Genomic DNA, 18421 nt, shown 5'->3' on the forward strand with positions numbered 1-18421 from the left:
GTTTAGGAAACCTGGTCAGCATGGACAAGTTGGGCTGAAGGGTCTTTTTCTGTGCTGTATGACTCTATGACCCCATGACTCTCCTCATTAATCCTAGAAATTTTACACTACCCTCCATTAAATTCCACCTGCAATTTCAGTTCCAATTTAACAAATCTGGTGGTGTTCTCCTAATACCCGTTCCTCCCCACTCTGTTGTTTTCTTTGCTTCTGAGTTTTAAATCATCAGCGAACCTGGAAATGATGCTATTATATTCAGGTCCACATTATTTACTGTACATGTATCAGAAATGGCAGTATACCTCCCTCCAGTCTGACAACCTGGGAGGGTTAGTGGTATACTGCTAATGTGACTGGACCAGCAATCCAGAGGCCAAAGTTAATATTGATGAAAATTATAAATGTGTTCAAGTCCCACCCTTGCAGCTGGTGGGATTTAAATTCGATGAATAAGTCTGGAATTAAAGGCTTGTTTCATGACTTATTGTTGTAAAAGCCCAGCTGTTTCTCTAATGACGTTTCAGCAGGGAAATCTGCTAGTGGAAGTGGCTCAACTTTTCACTGTCCTTGGAAATGGCCCAAAAAGCCCACTCAGTTCAAGAATAATAGAAGATGGGCAACAAATCCTGGCCTTGCCAGTGATATCCACACCCTGCAAAAAATAAGTTTTATAAAATCATTGTGTCTTCCTTGACTATTCATTGTTTCATTGTGCTTTTAGTTATACATAAAGGAGACAAGGCAGACATGGACAGCCACATCAGTCTTTTTTACACAGCTCTGTGTACAATGATAGAATTATTTTCTTAAGAAGTCTGCATTGATCCCATACTTCCTCGAATTACTACATTTGATTATGTGGTGCAATCTGTGGATGAGACGTCATTTTACCAGTTCTTTCTATGCAATTTGCAAAAGCCACATGCAGAAAAGCTGGAAAAGAATACCTATCTTGACTCACTGGAACTTTCAAAGGTTTGACCTTTCGAAGTTGGAAAAATGCAAACCTGCCTCAGATGCACATGCTAGCTTAGATTTGCTACGTTGAGGCACATCTCTCCAGACTTCCTCTACAATGAGATCGAACTAAACCTCAGTGGAACGTTCCCTTTGGCAGCAGCATATAATTTTCATTTCCCACACCAGCTATGCCAATGATTTTTCACTGAAAGTAGTAATTAATGCCTTAGAATGAGAGGCTGCTGCTTTGGACTGGTCTCACCAGGAATCAAACTGGAAACATCCCGAGTAATTTCAATTCTGACCTTCAAGTAAAGATTTTCATCACGTCAATTGGATTCCAGGCCAGACTCCTGAAATGATTGGATAGTTTCCCACAAGGTATTGTGGTGCTTTGTAGTTCAGACCCTTACTGGATGTTCTACACTATGTAACCTGTATGTTACCAGATAGACTCAATTGTTCTAGAAAATGATGGCATTTGTGAAAATTATGGGTCAAAGCTCCAAACTGTCAAGTTGCCAGTATCTCAATATTCACAAGCTCAGTAAAGATATTTTGCAGCAATATAATTATATTTTACAACAGAAACAGAATTTCCAAGAGTCTTGTGATGTTTTTGTTTTGTTCCAGTGCAAGAATGGTTTAAGAAAACGTCTCATTGTGGTTTGGATAATTATCCCTGAGCACAAGGCTGTCGTATTGTTGATGAGCAAACATGACAGGTCATTCTTAAACCCAGCTTGAAGAAAGGCTCACGTTTTAGGTTGCCTTTTATTCTTTGCTTTTTATTATCTTGGAAGGCAGTAAAATTTCAGAGTGATGTAATTGCAATGGCAACACTGTGTGCTGCTTGACACATCAAGTCAGGTTTCCAAAGATCATTCAAAAAAGCACCTGCAACGTGATTGATGACAGTACGTCAGCACAGGGATTACTAACCACTTTTGAAGATCAAAGGTCTAAATATTGATAGCCCAGATTTATTTTGAAATGCAGTTGTGGCAACATTTGCTGGATGTTACATGTGATTGAGCAATAACTAGTGATCTCAGCCTAGGCACTTAGGTAAAGAATGCAATGGATTAGCAGCAAATGGTCCAAATCCGCAGTCATCACAGTGCCATGGGCACTTAGCATTTTGCTGTTTAGTTCCACGCTCCATCTCATTTTTGGTTGTCAGAGAATAATTCAGTCAACACCCACTAGTGATAAGCTGAGATTTTCCAGAAACAAGAAGCATGACTTTAACCTAGGGTGGGAAGTGAGCATGAGGTCATTCCAGTAAGTAGCAGCAAGAGATAAGGGCTGTATCATTTCCACCCCCAGGACAATGTCCTCGGACTGGATCCAGCCTAAATATGGTGACAATAACATGGAGGCTGGTGGGCTGACCAATTCTGACATTGTGCCTGATTTCAAGAAACATGAGAGTTAAAATTACAGCTGGTTAGGGTTTGACATCAAGACAGAGAGATAGACCTGCCTCTGATTTATCCTCCTTCTACACTGTATCCACTGCATCTCCCCTATCTTCCTAAGATGTGACCCTTAGCAGATATAAATCATTCACTGATAGACAAAAAAAATCCCTGCCCGACTCTCCGTCACCACCATTTGTTCCCGTTAATAAGCGTTAGCACATCCCCAGCTCAGTTTAATACTGAAGCCTGCAGATCAGATTATTCCCGGTCTATTAATTGATGCCTGCTGAGTGAGTAGCTGAAGCACTTCAATGGGCATCAGTGCTCCTGATTTCGAGTCGAAACAGATAAATCAATTTCTCATTGTTATCAAGCATTACCTACAGGAAAATATATATGGGGATTTAGGCAGGAGAAAAAACGGTTAGAATTCACAAAGCAATGAAGCTTGGAATACTGCAATCTAGCCTTTATACGTACAGTATTTAAAATTCATTCTTAGTGGCAATATTGTCAAGGAGACTTGCACTTGTTTCCCATCTCTATTTGCATTTTGTGAGGGTAGATAATCCACTCAGTACCTTTAGATGAAGATGTAAAGGCCTCAGTTTTGTCTTTTATGTTGATGTGCTGTGCACATCCGTCTTTGAGCATGGGAATATTTGTGGAGCTTCTCTCCTCCAGTTAGTTGTTTAATTGTTCACTCCTATTGCAGGACTAGATGTGGAAAGACTGCAGAATTTTGATCCAAACTGTTGTTTGTGGCCATCAGGCCTTTGCAGTTGAATATCTTGTTGGTACAGGCTGCTGAAGAACACAGATGGAGAAGGTGGACTTGAGCAAAGTAGTGGACAGTAGGAGCCATCCCCTTAGGGATTGGAGGGAGGGAGGTGAAAGTACAAGCAATGATCCCTACAGACATTGCTTTGGTCATTTCCTTTTCTCACTCTCATTGTAAATCTATTTGCTATGAGGAAGCAGATTGGGTTTTTAAATTAGTGAGGAGACTGAGGAGGGAAGGTTTTGAATGACAGGTATGTGGTGATAGATGATATTAGTAACAGTAATAAATGGATGAAGCCACAGCAAGTGTAATGGGAAAGAGATTAGGAGAAATATTGGACGCTGTCCTATCTGTCTGAATCTGCATTAATCAAATTGGTCAAGGCACTGACCCGATACTGAATAAATTGTTCTTAGTGCCAGTGAATCCAGCTGTAAGGTTTTACCATTGAAACTGTCAGATTCTAAATCCAGTTGTCCTGCAGCATGCTTTAATCATACAATGATACTTCATACAGAATGCTTCCCCCACCCCATATTATCTGGTCTTGGGAAAGTTAGCAACTGAAGATACAAAATGAGTATTTTTTTAAATAACAAATGTTAGATGCTCTGGTAAGATGAGCAGTAGTACATGTTCCAGTCATCAGTACAACCGCTAAATAATTCAAATGCTCACGAAAGAACCGAGATGGAGCTCAAGTTCCTATTTACCCCGGGCTGTATTTAAGTAAATACAAAAAGGAAATGGCGAAAAGAAACATCCTGCCTAAGATATCACTGCACAAAGGGAGGTTGTAACAAAAACATGGTACTAACCAAAAGCTGCTGTTGCTTAATGTTTTATATTTCATAATCTTAAAACAATTAAAATCATTTGATCATTTAACTGTTGTGGTTAAAACACTAAAGAAAGCCGCGTGAGAGTGAAAGGTGATTGTAAGTGGGGACAGTTCAGCGAAAGAGACAGTTCTGTGCTGTCTGTATTCTACAGTACAAATCAGATTTAATTCTCTGTTTACATTTTTACTTTTCTATAAATCATGAAATTATCTGAGGTAATTGAACCGAAGCAAACTGGTTAGAACAACATTGGTGTAGTGTCTGGTCCCCAGCTCCAGGAGATGAGACAGGCAGTGCAGGTTTGTGCTTCAAAACATCCATTCTCACAGACACAAAGACAGACCCTTGGGAGTGATGAATATTCACGATGGTGCTTTTCATCTCTCGGTAATCGCACAAATTAAAGGGCATATTATTAAAATAGCTCCACATTGTAAATCTGGTTTATTTAGCTTCTCTCAGTTAGCATAGAGAAAAAGGAACAGATTCAGCAGTGATTCATTCCCTGAACGGGGTGAGGAGAGAAATTGCAGGGGAAATTGGCCCTCTGCTTCCTGCGTTTAGTCAGGATGAACAATTTGGATTTCAGCTCCCGTCCACCTGCGACTTGAACTTAGTTCCAAATTTCAGAGAAAGGCAGACAACAGAAGTTAGGGTGTGTCGGAGAAAGTGGCTCTGATCCAAGAGGCACAAAACATTGAGCCTAACAACACAGAATGAGGCCATTTGGAGCATCATGCCTGTGCACGGTCTCTGAAAGAGATGTCTAATCATACCCACTGCTCTCCCGAAAGCATTTTTTTTGTTTTTATTTTGAAATACCTTTGAAAAGTTATTGTTGAATCTGCTGCCACCATCCTGTCAGGCCATACTTTCCAAACCGTAACAACTTTTAAAGTAAACCTTCTCATCTCCTCACTGGCTTTTTTTGTCAGTTGTTTGAAATACATGTTCCTGTTTATTCACCCTCCTGCCAACGGAAACAGTTTTTCCCTATTACTCTAAATCTCCTCCAAGTTTTCATGGCTCGAAGCAGAACAATCCTTCATTATGACTGAATCATGTCTGGCACCATTTGGAGAAATCTCCACTCAACCCTTCCCAACGCCTTGATGATATTTCAGATTGTACCAAGCTTTAGATATTAGAAAATGTCAATTCTTAGATTCAAGTTGGTTTAATCCTTTTGGGAGGTACATAATTTATTTTATCTGTGTATGTATCACTGGGGAAGAGGAAGTTCAGGCAATAGAATTAATTTCTAACCTTGGCACGGTAGCTTAGTAATTAGCACTGCTGCCTCACAGCACCAGGGACCCAGGTTCCATTCTATCTGTGGGTGTAGAGTTTGCACATTCTCTCTGTGTCTGTGTGGGTTTCCTCTGGGTGCTCCGGTTTCCTCTCGCAGTCCAAAGATGTGCAGGTTAGGTGGACTGGCCATACTAAATTGCCCATAGTGTCCAGGGATGTACATGTTAGATGTGTTAGCCATGGGAATTATGGGGTTACACAGATAGGGTTTTGGGGGTGGGGGTGTTTCTGAATGGGGTGCTCTTCAGTGAATTAGTGTGGATCGATAGGCTAAATGGCCAGTTTCTGTACTGTACGAATTCTATGATTGTCTAAAACCTGACTCTTCCTATTCTAGCAGGTAGTGAATACATTCAGACACTTACATCTGTGCATCTTCATGAAATTTGAACACAGCCTTCCCCTACCCCCACACTGACTCCAGGAGCTCAGATGGAAAAGTTATATCTAACCTCTCAACACTCTTCATATTGTAGCTGATACTTACGTGAATTCTAAGAGGCATGAGGCATAGCAAGAAGATGCAACTCTTTAAAATCATCCGGCTGCACCTTCTCCCTTGTGGTTCAGCCCAGTCTGAATCTGTGATGGATTTCACTGAATTCTTGAAAGTTGGTTCAGTCTGATGGAGAGTTTTAATCATTTTTAATAAGTTTAGCATCAAGTGGTGGTGCTCTGGGGCTGAAGAGCTGTCAGCCATATTTTGGTTGACTCAGCAGCTCCACCAGTCAGTCCTCACCTGGAAACCATGGGTTTGAGCTTCTGAAAGAATCGCGCAACACAGTGGTGGCTTCAGAGGCCAGCAGAGGTGGAGCTGAGCCCAATGCTCCAGCCTCTGGAATGTTAAATCCACAATCCCTGTTACAAAACCCAATTGTGAAATATAGTTGTGTACAACATTTAATGTTAATGGGAAAGACAACATTGACGTTAATCTGTATTTTTAATAAATATGTTTGAATGAATCAGATACCAATTGCCGTTGAGTTGATTGAGCCCTGGTTGGACCTAATTCTGTTTCCTTCAAATTCTCATTAAAGGCACAGCATTACATGTGTTAAATTAATTACATAACAAGCTGCTGCTGAAACTTAGGCATGTGCTGTTCAGTAATCTGTGATTTATTCAGTGCATCTGCATGCTCCAGAGATTGGCACAAGTGAATCTGTGAGCCTTTAAAGCTGCCGTCTTTAAAATTGAATAAAATACATTCATATGATTTTCATCGCTTTCACATTAGTCATACTCTACTGAAATCTGTTTGTATGGCAGTTTCCTTTGCCTAACAAGCAAACCATGCTGAAAGGGAAATGCTCAGGTTGGGCAATATTTATCCAAAATAGAATCTTCCTCCAACTTGATTATTGTGCGTATATTGATGTCGATGGCCAGTGCTCCTGGCTGTAGAAATATTGAGATCTGTAATGCTGCCCAGGATTTTGCTTCCCACTCGGAAGAGATTCCTTTAGGCACAGGAGTGAGATTCCGCCCAGTCAGACCAAGCACTGAGCTTTCTGAGCAGTTCTGACTGGAAGTGTGTATGCCACTGCAAAGGGCGATAGGAAGGATGTTGTGAAACTTGAGAGGGTTCAGAAAAGATTTACAAGGATGTTGCCAGGGTTGGAGGGTTTGAGCTCAAGGAAGAGGCTGAACAGACTGGGGCTATTTTCCCTGGAGCGTCGGAGGCTGAGGGTTAACCTTATAGGGGTTTATAAAATCATGAGGGGCTTGGATAGGCTGAATAGCCAAGGCCATTTCCCCAGGGTAGAGGAGTCCAAAACTAGAGGGCATAGGTGAGAGGGGAAATCTTTAAAAGGGATCTTTTTTTAAGGACAGGTTGGTGCATGTATGGAATGAGCTGCCAGCGGAAGTGGTGGAGGCTGGTACAATTGCAACATTTAAAAGGAATCTGGATGGGTATTTGAATAGGAGGGGTTTAAAGGGATATAGACCAAATATCACTGGCAAATAGGATTAGATTAATTTAGGAAAACTGGGCAGTATGGACGAGTTAGACGGTAGGGTCTGTTTCCATGCTGTCCATCTCTATGACTATGACCATGAAATGAAAGGTGTAATGTAACAGAACGAGTAATCTGTGCTGTACCATTCAATGATTCCATGACAGCAGTGTATTGATTTTTGGTGGATGAGAAGGAGGATGAATGCTCTTCTCTTCGTCTAACAATGACCTTCAACCTCTTTGGAATCGTCCTGTGCCACCTTCCAACTCTCCCCAGCCACCCCGGATCGGTGCGTTACTGGTCAGGAGTGGCTAAGCAATCACAATCAGGCAAGGATGAATCTGAAATGGGAGTGGGTAACTCACACGTGCCAACAGCCGGGCAGTATTATTTCTCAATCCTTTGCCCACCCATTGTGCCCTGTATTCTGAAAATCAGTCTAAGTGTCAGCAAGGTCAGAAGAGTGTGTCCTTTGGCTATTTAACTGTGAAAGCCATCATATTTCAGCTGGGTTGTCCTCTCACTTTGAACATGTTCATTTTTAATAAATGAGTTACTGCATTGTGATTCTGATAAGCCATCATAACCTTGCAATCACTCGGGTTTGCAAATCAATTTTATCAGTGCTGGTTGCCTTCTTTCCCTCGTCCTGGACCAGCCTCTCTGATTCACATCTTTTTCTATTTTTCCTTCAAAACAGGCAATAATCTCTATCTTAATAACTCCCTGTGGCCAAGGATTCCTTATGCCAGCCTCTCTCCTTACTCTGCAGGAGAATTATAAATTAATGACCTCTCTTCCCTGAATCCCCAGAGGCAGTAAGCTTTTCTGACGGAAACCCCTTCATAATTTGAAAAATCTTGATTCAATCTCCTCTTGGTCTTCTCCAGTTTAAGTAGTCTGCTTTTTATTCTTGGGATGCTGGAGGCATTTGACTTGAGCTTGAGCAGACATCACCATTGCACAGACTGGAGATTAAATCGTGGTCCAGAGTATATGAGCCAAAGAGTTCATTTAGCCTCTGAAACTTCAGATCAGCCCTAACTTCTGACAGATATTGACAGATATCTTTACACAAAAAGCAAACATAATGTTGAAGATTTGTAGTATTTAAAATATTGAAAACAGAATTAGTGAGCAGTGCTGAAAATGTAATTCACACAAAAGCAATCTGTACTTGTGTCATTGCTTTAGTGAATCAGAATTGGTTTAGGTATAAAATAGAATTAAAAATATTCTGATGAAACATAGGGATAGGTCAATATTCAAACTTCAGGAAAGAAGTAGATATGTCACTGATTAAAAATGGGATAAAGGTGTATGGGGAACAGGCAGGAAAGTGGAGTTGAGACCAAGAGAAGATCAGCCATCATCATATTAAATGATGGAGTGGGGTCGAAGGGCTAAACTGACTTCTGCTTCTATATCTCTGTTTCTAATATGTCATATGTAAACCCACAACATTATAAAAACACTTCACCTAATTATATGAAACAATATTGGAGTATGGCCATCAATCATTCCTAAAGCTTCATTCCATTTTCACAATTTCTAGACCATTATGTCTTCAGGATCAAAGCAACTTTAGTTGGGTCGTCTATAAGCCTACTGTTACTTTATGGTGACAATTACAATACGAGACTAACAAGAAGGAGATGCAGACTAAAGACTAAGGGGCAATTTTTAGATTAGATTCCCTACAGTGTGGAAACAGGCCCTTCTGCCCAACAACTCCACGCCGACCCTCCGAAGAGCAACCCACCCAGACCCGTTCCCCTACATTTACCCCTGACTAATGCACCTATGGGCAATTTAGCACGGCCAATTCACCTAACCTGCACATCTTTGGACTGTGGGAGGAAACCGGAGCACCCAGAGGAAACCCACACAGACACGGGGAGAATGTGCAAACCCCACACAGACAGTTGCCCGAGACAGGAATTGAACCCGGGTCCCTGCTGCTGTGAGAAGCAGTGCTAACCACTGACCTACCGTGCTGCCCCTTTTCAGGGAGCTTTGCACATATCCTTGTCAGGGAGGTCGGGAGGAAGAGGAAAGGTCCCTCTGGGTTGGGAGCCACAAAGTTGTCTGTTCTTTGTAATAAGGAGATTACAGTGTCATGAGTATCACCCGTTTAAAGCACCAGGACTCCTTTGAAGTGCAGGAAAAAGTTTAACAACTTCATCAAAGCAAAGAAGATAAGCTAAATGCTCTCATTATGTGAACAAAGTTAAAAATCACACAACACCAGGTTATAGTCCAACAGATTTATTTGGAAGCACCAGCTTTCGGAGTGTCACTCTTTCATTACCTGTTGTGTAATTTTTTACTTTGTCCACCCTGGTCCAACACCGGCATCTCCAACTCATTATGTGAGGCACTCTTTCATTTATTTCCCCCAGTAACAGAGGACATGTGTGAGAGTAGGATCTGAGGATTGATAACAGATACACCTCAGATGTTAATGATTGGGTCCTGACTCAGCAGATCTCCAGGGTTCAGCCTTCAGAAAGATGCTCGATGAGCATTACAGTCACATGGAGGCTAGGTTGATCTTGAGGACCTGAGGCAGCCAATGCAGTTATGACAAAATCCAAAGCCATTTTTACTGCCAATTAGAAAAGAAAAGCTTTCATTTATACAGGGTCTTTCACAACCACCAGCTACCTTTAAGGTGATTTATAGCCAATGAAATCCTTTTAAAAGTTATATTGTAGGGAATGCAGTAGCCAATTTAGACACTGCAAGCTTCTACAAATGGTAGTATAATAATAAAAAAAAATTTGCTTTTGCAATTACGTCTGAGGGATAAATATTAGCCAGGGGATAGGGATAGTTTTCTTCTTTGAAATGGTCCCATGGATCTTTTCCATTCACCTGATAAAGCAGATGGCCTTGGTTTAATATTCACCTAAATGGCAGCACCTCTGCCAATGCAGCTGCCAGCATTCCCACAGCATTGTACTGGAGTGTTAGCCTTGATTCTACTATTTGTATACTAGAGTGAGTATTGAACTCTCAGCCTAAAAACTCAAAGGCAAGAGACACTGGCCACTGAGCCACAATTCATACCTGATATTGGGAAAGGGTTAATACCATTGACACTGCCATGGATTGGCTGATTTTCCTGCTCCTCGGATGCTGTCTGAACTGCTGTGCTTTTCCAGCACCACTCTAATCCAGAACCTGGTGGGCCCACAGACAAGTGTGTGTCTCTTTGACCTCCAGATAATGCTTTGACAATTAGCAAAGAAGGCTTTTTGGATTGCTTGAAGAGAATGATGGAAAAGATCTTCCCAGAGTTTTAGGATCCAGAGGTTTTGACATCAATGTTCATTCAATCTCAAGAAGCTTGTGTGACCAGGCACTCGGGCCCTCAGACATCAGTGTGATTCAGCCACAAGCAGGATCTAAGGAAATATCAACCCTTGCTGCACGTACCCATCTGTATATAAAATCAACCTTTTTGTTTCAAAGTATTGATCTTTTTGTGTGAGAAGAAATTTGAAAGTTAGTTGGATGTACAGTTCTTCTTGCACTTCATTTACTGAAGTATTGCTTCTGTGAGCAAAGTGTTTTTGAGGAAGCAGACGAGTCTATAGTCTCTTGTGATTTATTCATTTCTTCTCATCGGGCACAGCCTTACCTCTCACCCTTCCAGGCCTGTTTCATTCCATTCTCCTGCTTCTCCTGTTCTGCCTATTTTAAGGTTACACCGTGAAGCCTCTGACAGTGATGGTGGGGAGTGGCAAGGGAAAAAACGAAGCATCCTTGAAAATACTGCTTGAAGAATCCTTTCTTAGTTACACAAATTAAGAAAAGACTTTTCCAGTTGCTTTGGCCACGCTGACATTTCAGATCAAATCTTTAATACTCAGAGTATGAAAACTCAACCACTTCCCAGTTTGGCAAATTGTACAACTTGCTCCACTTTTCTCCAGACATATCGCAATTTAAATGCAATTCTGGTATAAATTCTATAAAGTTTGTGACAATAACATGAATCTTGAAATGTTAACCTTTTTTGAAAGTAAGAAACAGAGGAGTTGCAAACCTGAAACATTATTTCTCTTTCTTTTACCACAGATGTTGCCAGACCTCCTGAGTATTTGCATGATTTTCTGTTTGTTTGTTTCAGATTTCCAGCATCTGCAGTAGTTTTGTCGCAGTACGAGATTGTTTACTATAGTAGGAGAAAGTGAGGACTGCAGATGCTGGAGATCAGAGTCGAGAGTTTTCCAGCAGCACACTCTCGACTCTGCTTACTGTAGTACAAAGACAAATGGTTCCTTTATGTGACACCTGTACCATGGGATTGACATGAACTCGATTGAACATTCTAATGTCAAAATCATCAAGATCTGATTCCATAGCTCACTACTTTAGAAACTGCAGGTTTGACCTACAGATCACAATTCATGCAGTTTTATTCAGTCCACAAAGCCAATTAGGAGAGTCATAGAATAATCGAGATGTACAGCTCCAAAATAGACTCTTCGGACCAACTCGTCCATGTCGACCAGATATCCCAACCCAATCTAGTCCCACCTGCCAGCACCTGGCCCATATACCTCCAAACCCTTCCTATTCATGTAACCGTCCAGATGCCTTTTAAATGTTGCAGTTGTTCCCACTCACAAAGCCATATTGACTATCCCTAATCAGTCCTTGCCTTTCCAAATACATGTACATCCTGTCCCTCAGGATTCCCTCCAACAACTTGCCCACCACCGAGGTAAGGCTCACCGGTCTATAGTTCCCTGGGTTGTCTTTACCGCCCTTCTTAAACAGTGATCGCTTGAAACCCGACGTACCCCTCATTGTATTAGAGCCAGTCTCAATACCAGAAACTTGGCTGTTCGTGCTACCTTCCCCTGAGAATCCATCACCCCCTACATTTTCCAAAACAGCATATGTGTTTGAAATGGGGATAGCCACAGAAGACTCCAGCACCACCTGCCTACCTCTCTAACCTTTCCTAAAGTTACCCCATCTACTTGACTGTATCTGCAACTTTTCTCCCTTCCTCTAACTGCCATCCATCACACCTCCTTGCTCTTGTAAATTCCTCATTGCCTTTAACTGTCGCTCCAACCATTCTATTCAATCTGATAGGATTCACAACCAATGGCATTTATTGCAGATATAATCCTCAGTAACATGTACTCTCTCCCTAAACTCCCACGTCTCACAATAAGAGCCTATCACTCTACTAAAGGCCATTTTTGCTTCTTTCAGTCTACTGACCCAGAAATAGCACCATCTTATTCTCTACAAAACACTGCTCCAGGTTAACTTAATACGTTTGGGTTATATTTTTAAGTTTAATCAAGAGACATATCCCAATAAAATATATAATCAGTCAAGAACCTACTCTATTCACTACTGAAGAATTTCAGCTCGGACCCAAGGCCACACTTAAAACTATTCACTTATCCGCCTCTGTGCTGTGACCTTTCCCAAACAGGTTCCTCCATGATCAGTTGTGAATTGCGCTGTTTGTTAGTTTTCCCAGATGCACTCTTGTGTCTAGTGATAGATGAACTAAACAGCAAAGGCAGTAACTGCGCAAGGTTCACTGCTGTGACAGTTAGCAGTGTGGGTGTCTTTCTCTCTCTCTCCTGCACTGACCTCAACATGTTTTGTCTTTGTCTGTTGATTTGACTTTTTTTTTCTCCAAAGTTCCAAAACAATGCAACAGCATATAAAAAAGTAATTGCTGCTTCTGGAATTTGAGGAAATCATCTCCAACACCTAAAATACCTCAAAAAAGGAGCGACCTGTTACAGCCAGAATTTTTCCCCGCCCTCCATCTTCAGTAATGGCAGTCAAACTCAGCAGTTAATTTCAGAGTTGGTGGAGTTGTTGAAGCCAAGAGAGTTGATTATTATAAGAGATCCAGGCACCAGGAGATTAAATCTCTCAGGAAGCTCATTTCCTCCTTTGCAATGCCAATGCAAGAAGGATCTCCTTCCTCGACTTCCTCAAGGAAGCAAGCCACAAGAACTTTCCCAGCTCTCAGTGCATTGACTCGATACAAAAGGGAAACAGCAAACCTGCAATATCAAGGTCCGGGTTTAGGAACTCAAACCATTCCAGTATTCTAGAACACAACTGTTCAAGATTTTTGCAGTTTATCTGAGATTAAATTATTACCACCTCTAAGCCATTGAAAGAAGTGAAAGCAAAAAAAAAAACATTTCAATAGCTGCAGGTCAAGATAGTTTAAAGTAATTTTATTTTCTTCAACACACACACAGAGCTGAGAAAGGCCAGGGTCTATGCAGTATACTGAACATAGACTATGGCAAGGTAGATTATACCTCAAATAATAATGAGAAATAAGCAACTCCTTTCCCTTCAATTTTCCTTTCTCCATTTCATTTCCTAAAAACTATATCCAATGTAAAAGATGCATTCATCTTTGTACTGGAGTGAGTAGCCTCATACACAATCAAAATTACAGCACAAAATCCTGGAAATACTCAACAGGTCTGACAGCATTGTGGTAAAAGAAACAGAGCTAATGTTTCAGGTTTGCAACCTTTCTGTTTCTAGTACACACGCCGGACAGCTGTGGTTTTTAAAAAAATCTAGCCCTATTGGGCTTTGATTTTTATCCAGCAAAATGTTTAAGAGTTTGAAAAAATACGATCGCCTTCAGTTTTTGCTGGATGCATGTACAGGCATATTTTAAATGAAATTGTTCTACAAAGGCATTGTTCAGGAAAAAAAAAGTACTTCTCATTTCTGTAAAACATGCATAAAAATTCCTCTCAATATTTATCAAACCTAATATTGATAAATGCCATTTCAGGGTGTTATTAATTTCTTCATAAAGCAGTGTAATGGTGTAAATGTTCTATTTCTTCTCAGTATTTATAAAATATTTTTGAGTTGTATCTTAAATGCTGACAGGCCAATAAGAACTATTTTGCAGAAGTTGGAAGCACTGGGGTCCTTAACATTCCATTCTATTCACATACTTGCGTTACAAACCAATTTTCAACTACATGTGCTATTGTCTGTATCTCGCCATGACCATTCTGCTTTCAATATCTGTCTCAGTTCACTGCTCAACTTTAATACTTTTGACCCACACATAGTTCTCCAGTCAGGGAACTAGTCTGGTTTTCTATTAGTAAAACATAGATTTTATTTTACACATGACAGAGCCGGACAGCTCCAAGTGGCAGGCTTGACATTCCTCCAGTAACTGGCCCTCCTATTGTTCCTGAGGTATTTCAACTGTGTCCTTCTTAGGGCATAGAATTCATAGGGATCAAATTCCAAACTCGACTGGGGAGGTTGTGACCCAGGCAGGGAAGCTGATTTCTGTTGATGTCAAGCCTCAGCTTATCTTTCTCAAGAGCTTGAGATATCCTTGCAAAATCATACCTCCTTTAGGAAGTCGAGACTGTGTCTAATGCCTGTTCCCTATGGCACTGTATACCAAATCTAATTGAACTTACACTGGTATACTGCAGATATTGCTTTTGAAACTGCTGCCTTTTTAGAGTAATTCAGACATTGGTATTGAACTATACAGCTGATGTGAACCATACTTGGTCAGTCAAAGCATATCTTTAGGTATGTAATTTTATGTTCATGTGCCAGCTTTTAACATCTGCTTTCAAATGTTACTTATATTTTCGATGTTATCAAATGGCTTTTGCTAACTCTAGAGTGCAATTAGTTTTCAAATTGTCTAGAAATCATATTGAATGCTCATAAATTGAAGCCAGGTTAAATTCACCGAAGTTATATGCAGATTTGGTATTAAATTGCATGAGTTTGATGTTGATTTGATGTAAAGTATGCTATAAAAATGGACAAGGAAACATTCAACATTCTATCCGCATCTTCAAGCTGTAAGCTTTTGTATTGGTAACAGTCCAAAAGGAGTAGTTCCAGTTAGAGTAGAATTTTCCCTCATGTAATTGTGGTAGAGGATCGATCTTGAGCCTGTTGAATGTTGAAAGGGTCACACCAGCTCATCTTATTTCCCTTCTTATGTTCTAGATATATCCCTTTGAGACTCTGGTTGAAACATAAGTCTGGAGCAATTGTTACCACATTTGCACAAGAATGGAAGAGATGGTTTACTGTTGGTTTTGATGGTATTCAATCTAAAACTGAACACAATGCATGACAACTGATGTGTGCAAATATCCTCAAGCAGATCTCATTTGCTGGTGTGCTCATTTTCCTTCTGTACCACTGAAAGAACTCTGAGGAATAGGTGTTCACTCAATACGTAAATGTTTTAAAACGATAAGCACTTTCAGCTGTACAAATTGTAAATTGGGCAACATCAGCCCAGCCATAAGACAGCGAAGAATGGCCTGCATTTTAATTTACTCTTTGTTTCACAGCACACTTAGAAGGAGAAATTTGTAGGGCTGGAGAAAGAACTGGTGAGTGGGATTAATTTTGACTCCACAGTGGAAGCCTGCATTGTATAATTCCATGAGATAACGGCCTTAGGACAGAGAAGTAAATACCAGCGAACACTATCCCTTTCAAATTGTTTCATTGCAGACCGTAATGTGTAATACTTGGTTCAACCATTTATCAGCAAGAGCAAATTCCAATACCATTGCTTAGCTTCTGTGTGTGAAATAAGCTTTCTGTGTTCTTTTTCCTGATTATCAGCATTTGCTACAAATGAAAATAAATTTCAGATTTTACTTCACTCAGTAAAGAGTCAATTGGATTGGTCCAAGTCTTAAATCACATGTAGACCAGGTTCAAGATTAGAGTGCTGCTGGAAAAGCACAGCAGGTCAGGCAGCATCCAAGGAGCAGGAGAATTGACGTTTCGGGCAAAAGCCCTTCATCAGGAACGTCAATTTTCCTGCTCCTCAGATGCTGCCTGACCTGCTGTGCTTTTCCAGCACCACTCTAATCTTGACTCTGATCTCCAGCATCTGCAGTGCTCACTTTTGCCCTGTAGACCAGATTGTATAGGGCTAGCAAGTTTCCTTTTCTAAACACATTTAGGAACTTGCTGGACCTTTATTGCAGATTAACAGCTTGCGATCACTTTTAGTGACATTAACTTTTTATTTCTGGATCTTTTAAACTCAGTTGACATTCTCAAACTGATGTAGTGTGATTTGAAGTCTTGTTCTTGGGATTACTAATCTAGGTCTCTGGATAAGTATCTTAGCAAAATAACCACAGTGCCATCATGCTCAATAGCACGCACCTCAAATCCAGCAAAGTACCCAGACATAGAGATAATCTACAGAACAAAAGGGAACCTGTTCAAACTATGTCACATTGACTCCAAAACCAAGACCACTACAACCTTGGTCAGAAAGATGAGTGTGGATATGTGTGCGCTCATTTAGAAACTGACCTCTGGGTCCCTGCTGCTTCCTTCCCCTCACCATAAGAACATTTGCTGTGGTTCTGTTCGCCGAGCTGGAAGTTTTTGTTGCAAACGTTTCGTCCCCTGTCTAGGTGACATCCTCAGTGCTTGGGAGCCTCCTGTGAAGCGCTTCTGTGGTGTTTCCTCCGGCATTTATAGTGGCCTGTCCCTGCCGCTTCCGGTTGTCAGTTTCAGCTGTCTGCTGTAGTGGCCGGTATATTGGGTCCAGGTCGATGTGTTTGTTGATGGAGTTTATGGATGAGTGCTATGCTTCGAGGAATTCCCTGGCTGTTCTTTGTTTGGCTTGCCCTATAATGGTAGTGTTGTCCCAGTCAAATTCATGTTGCTTGTTGTCTGCATGTGTGGCTACTAGGGATAGCTCGTCGTGTCGTTTCGTGGCTAGTTGATGTTCGTGGATGCGGATCGTTAGCTGTCTTCCTGTTTGTACTATATAGTGTTTTGTGCAGTCCTTGCATGGGATTTTGTACACTACATTAGTTTTGCTCATGCTGGGTATCGGGTCCTTCGTTCTGGTGAGTTGTCTGAGTGTGGCTGTTGGGTTGTGTGCTGTTATAAGTCCTAGTGGTCGCAGTAGTCTGGCTGTCATTTCAGAGATGTTCTTGATGTATGGTAGTGTGGCTAGTCCTTTGGGTTGCGGCATGTCCTCGTCCCGTTGTCTTTCCCTTAGGCATCTGTTGATGAAATTGCGAGGATATCCGTTTTTGGCAAATATTCGCCAAAAACGGATATCCTCGCAATTTCATCAACAGATGCCTAAGGGAAAGACAACGGGACGAGGACATGCCGCAACCCAAAGGACTAGCCACACTACCATACATCAAGAACATCTCTGAAATGACAGCCAGACTACTGCGACCACTAGGACTTATAACAGCACACAAACCAATAGCCACACTCAGACAACAACTCACCAGAACGAAGGACCCGATACCCAGCATGAGAAAAACTAATGTAGTGTACAAAATCCCATGCAAGGACTGCACAAAACACTATATAGGACAAACAGGAAGACAGCTAACGATCCGCATCCAAGAACATCAACTAGCCACGAAACGACATGGCCAGCTATCCCTAGTAGCCACATACGCAGACGACAAGCAACATGAATTTGACTGGGACAACACTACCATTATAGGGCAAGCCAAACAAAGAACAGCCAGGGAATTCCTAGAAGCATGGCACTCATCCACAAACTCCATCAACAAACACATCGACCTGGACCCAATATACCAGCCACTACAGCGGACAGCTGAAACTGACAACCGGAAGCGGCAGGGACAGGCCACTATAAATGCCGGAGGAAACACCACAGAAGCGCTTCACAGGAGGCTCCCAAGCACTGAGGATGTCACCTAGACAGGGGACGAAATGTTTGCAACAAAAACTTCCAGCTCGGCGAACAGAACCACAGCAACGAGCACCCGAGCTACAGATCTTCACCCAAACTTTGAATAAGAACATTTCTTTAAACACTAAAACCATCCGCCAACTGGTTTCCACAGCACAACATCCCTCCCTGTTGATTAAATTAATCACAAAATCCTAGAAAATGTGGACCATTTCCCATTTCTTAAGAGACTGCTCTTGATGAAAGTGGATCATAGAGGACAACATTCATCATTACCTTCAATTTACGAGCTCAACTGACTGAGTCACAGAGTCATACAGTCATACAGCATGGAAACAGCCCCTTCAGTCTAACCAGTCCATGCCAAATATAATCCCAAACTAAACTAGTCC

At 41.3% G+C, this 18421-nt stretch overlaps 1 protein-coding gene and 1 long non-coding RNA gene across 3 annotated transcripts in view; one reads left to right on the top strand and one right to left on the bottom strand.

Moving 5' to 3' along the window:
* The window catches only part of LOC122557894 (uncharacterized), an 80013-nt gene extending 63238 nt beyond the window's left edge, over positions 1-16775 (bottom strand). For both annotated transcript variants that reach the window (XR_015761473.1, XR_006313969.2), the window contains exon 1: positions 16649-16775. This is a non-coding gene — a long non-coding RNA (uncharacterized LOC122557894). The remainder of the gene's footprint in view (positions 1-16648) is intronic.
* The window catches only part of sorbs2b (sorbin and SH3 domain containing 2b), a 323367-nt gene continuing 319629 nt past the window's right edge, over positions 14684-18421 (top strand). Inside the window, exon 1 of the mRNA XM_088000723.1 lies at positions 14684-14875. The gene's annotated coding sequence lies outside the window, so the exon portion shown is untranslated. The remainder of the gene's footprint in view (positions 14876-18421) is intronic.

This window comes from Chiloscyllium plagiosum, unplaced genomic scaffold (assembly GCF_037043375.1).
Source record: "Chiloscyllium plagiosum isolate Xiang-an unplaced genomic scaffold, Cpla_swu_hap1 HiC_scaffold_2, whole genome shotgun sequence".
In the NCBI taxonomy this organism is placed as follows: Eukaryota; Metazoa; Chordata; class Chondrichthyes; order Orectolobiformes; family Hemiscylliidae; genus Chiloscyllium; species Chiloscyllium plagiosum.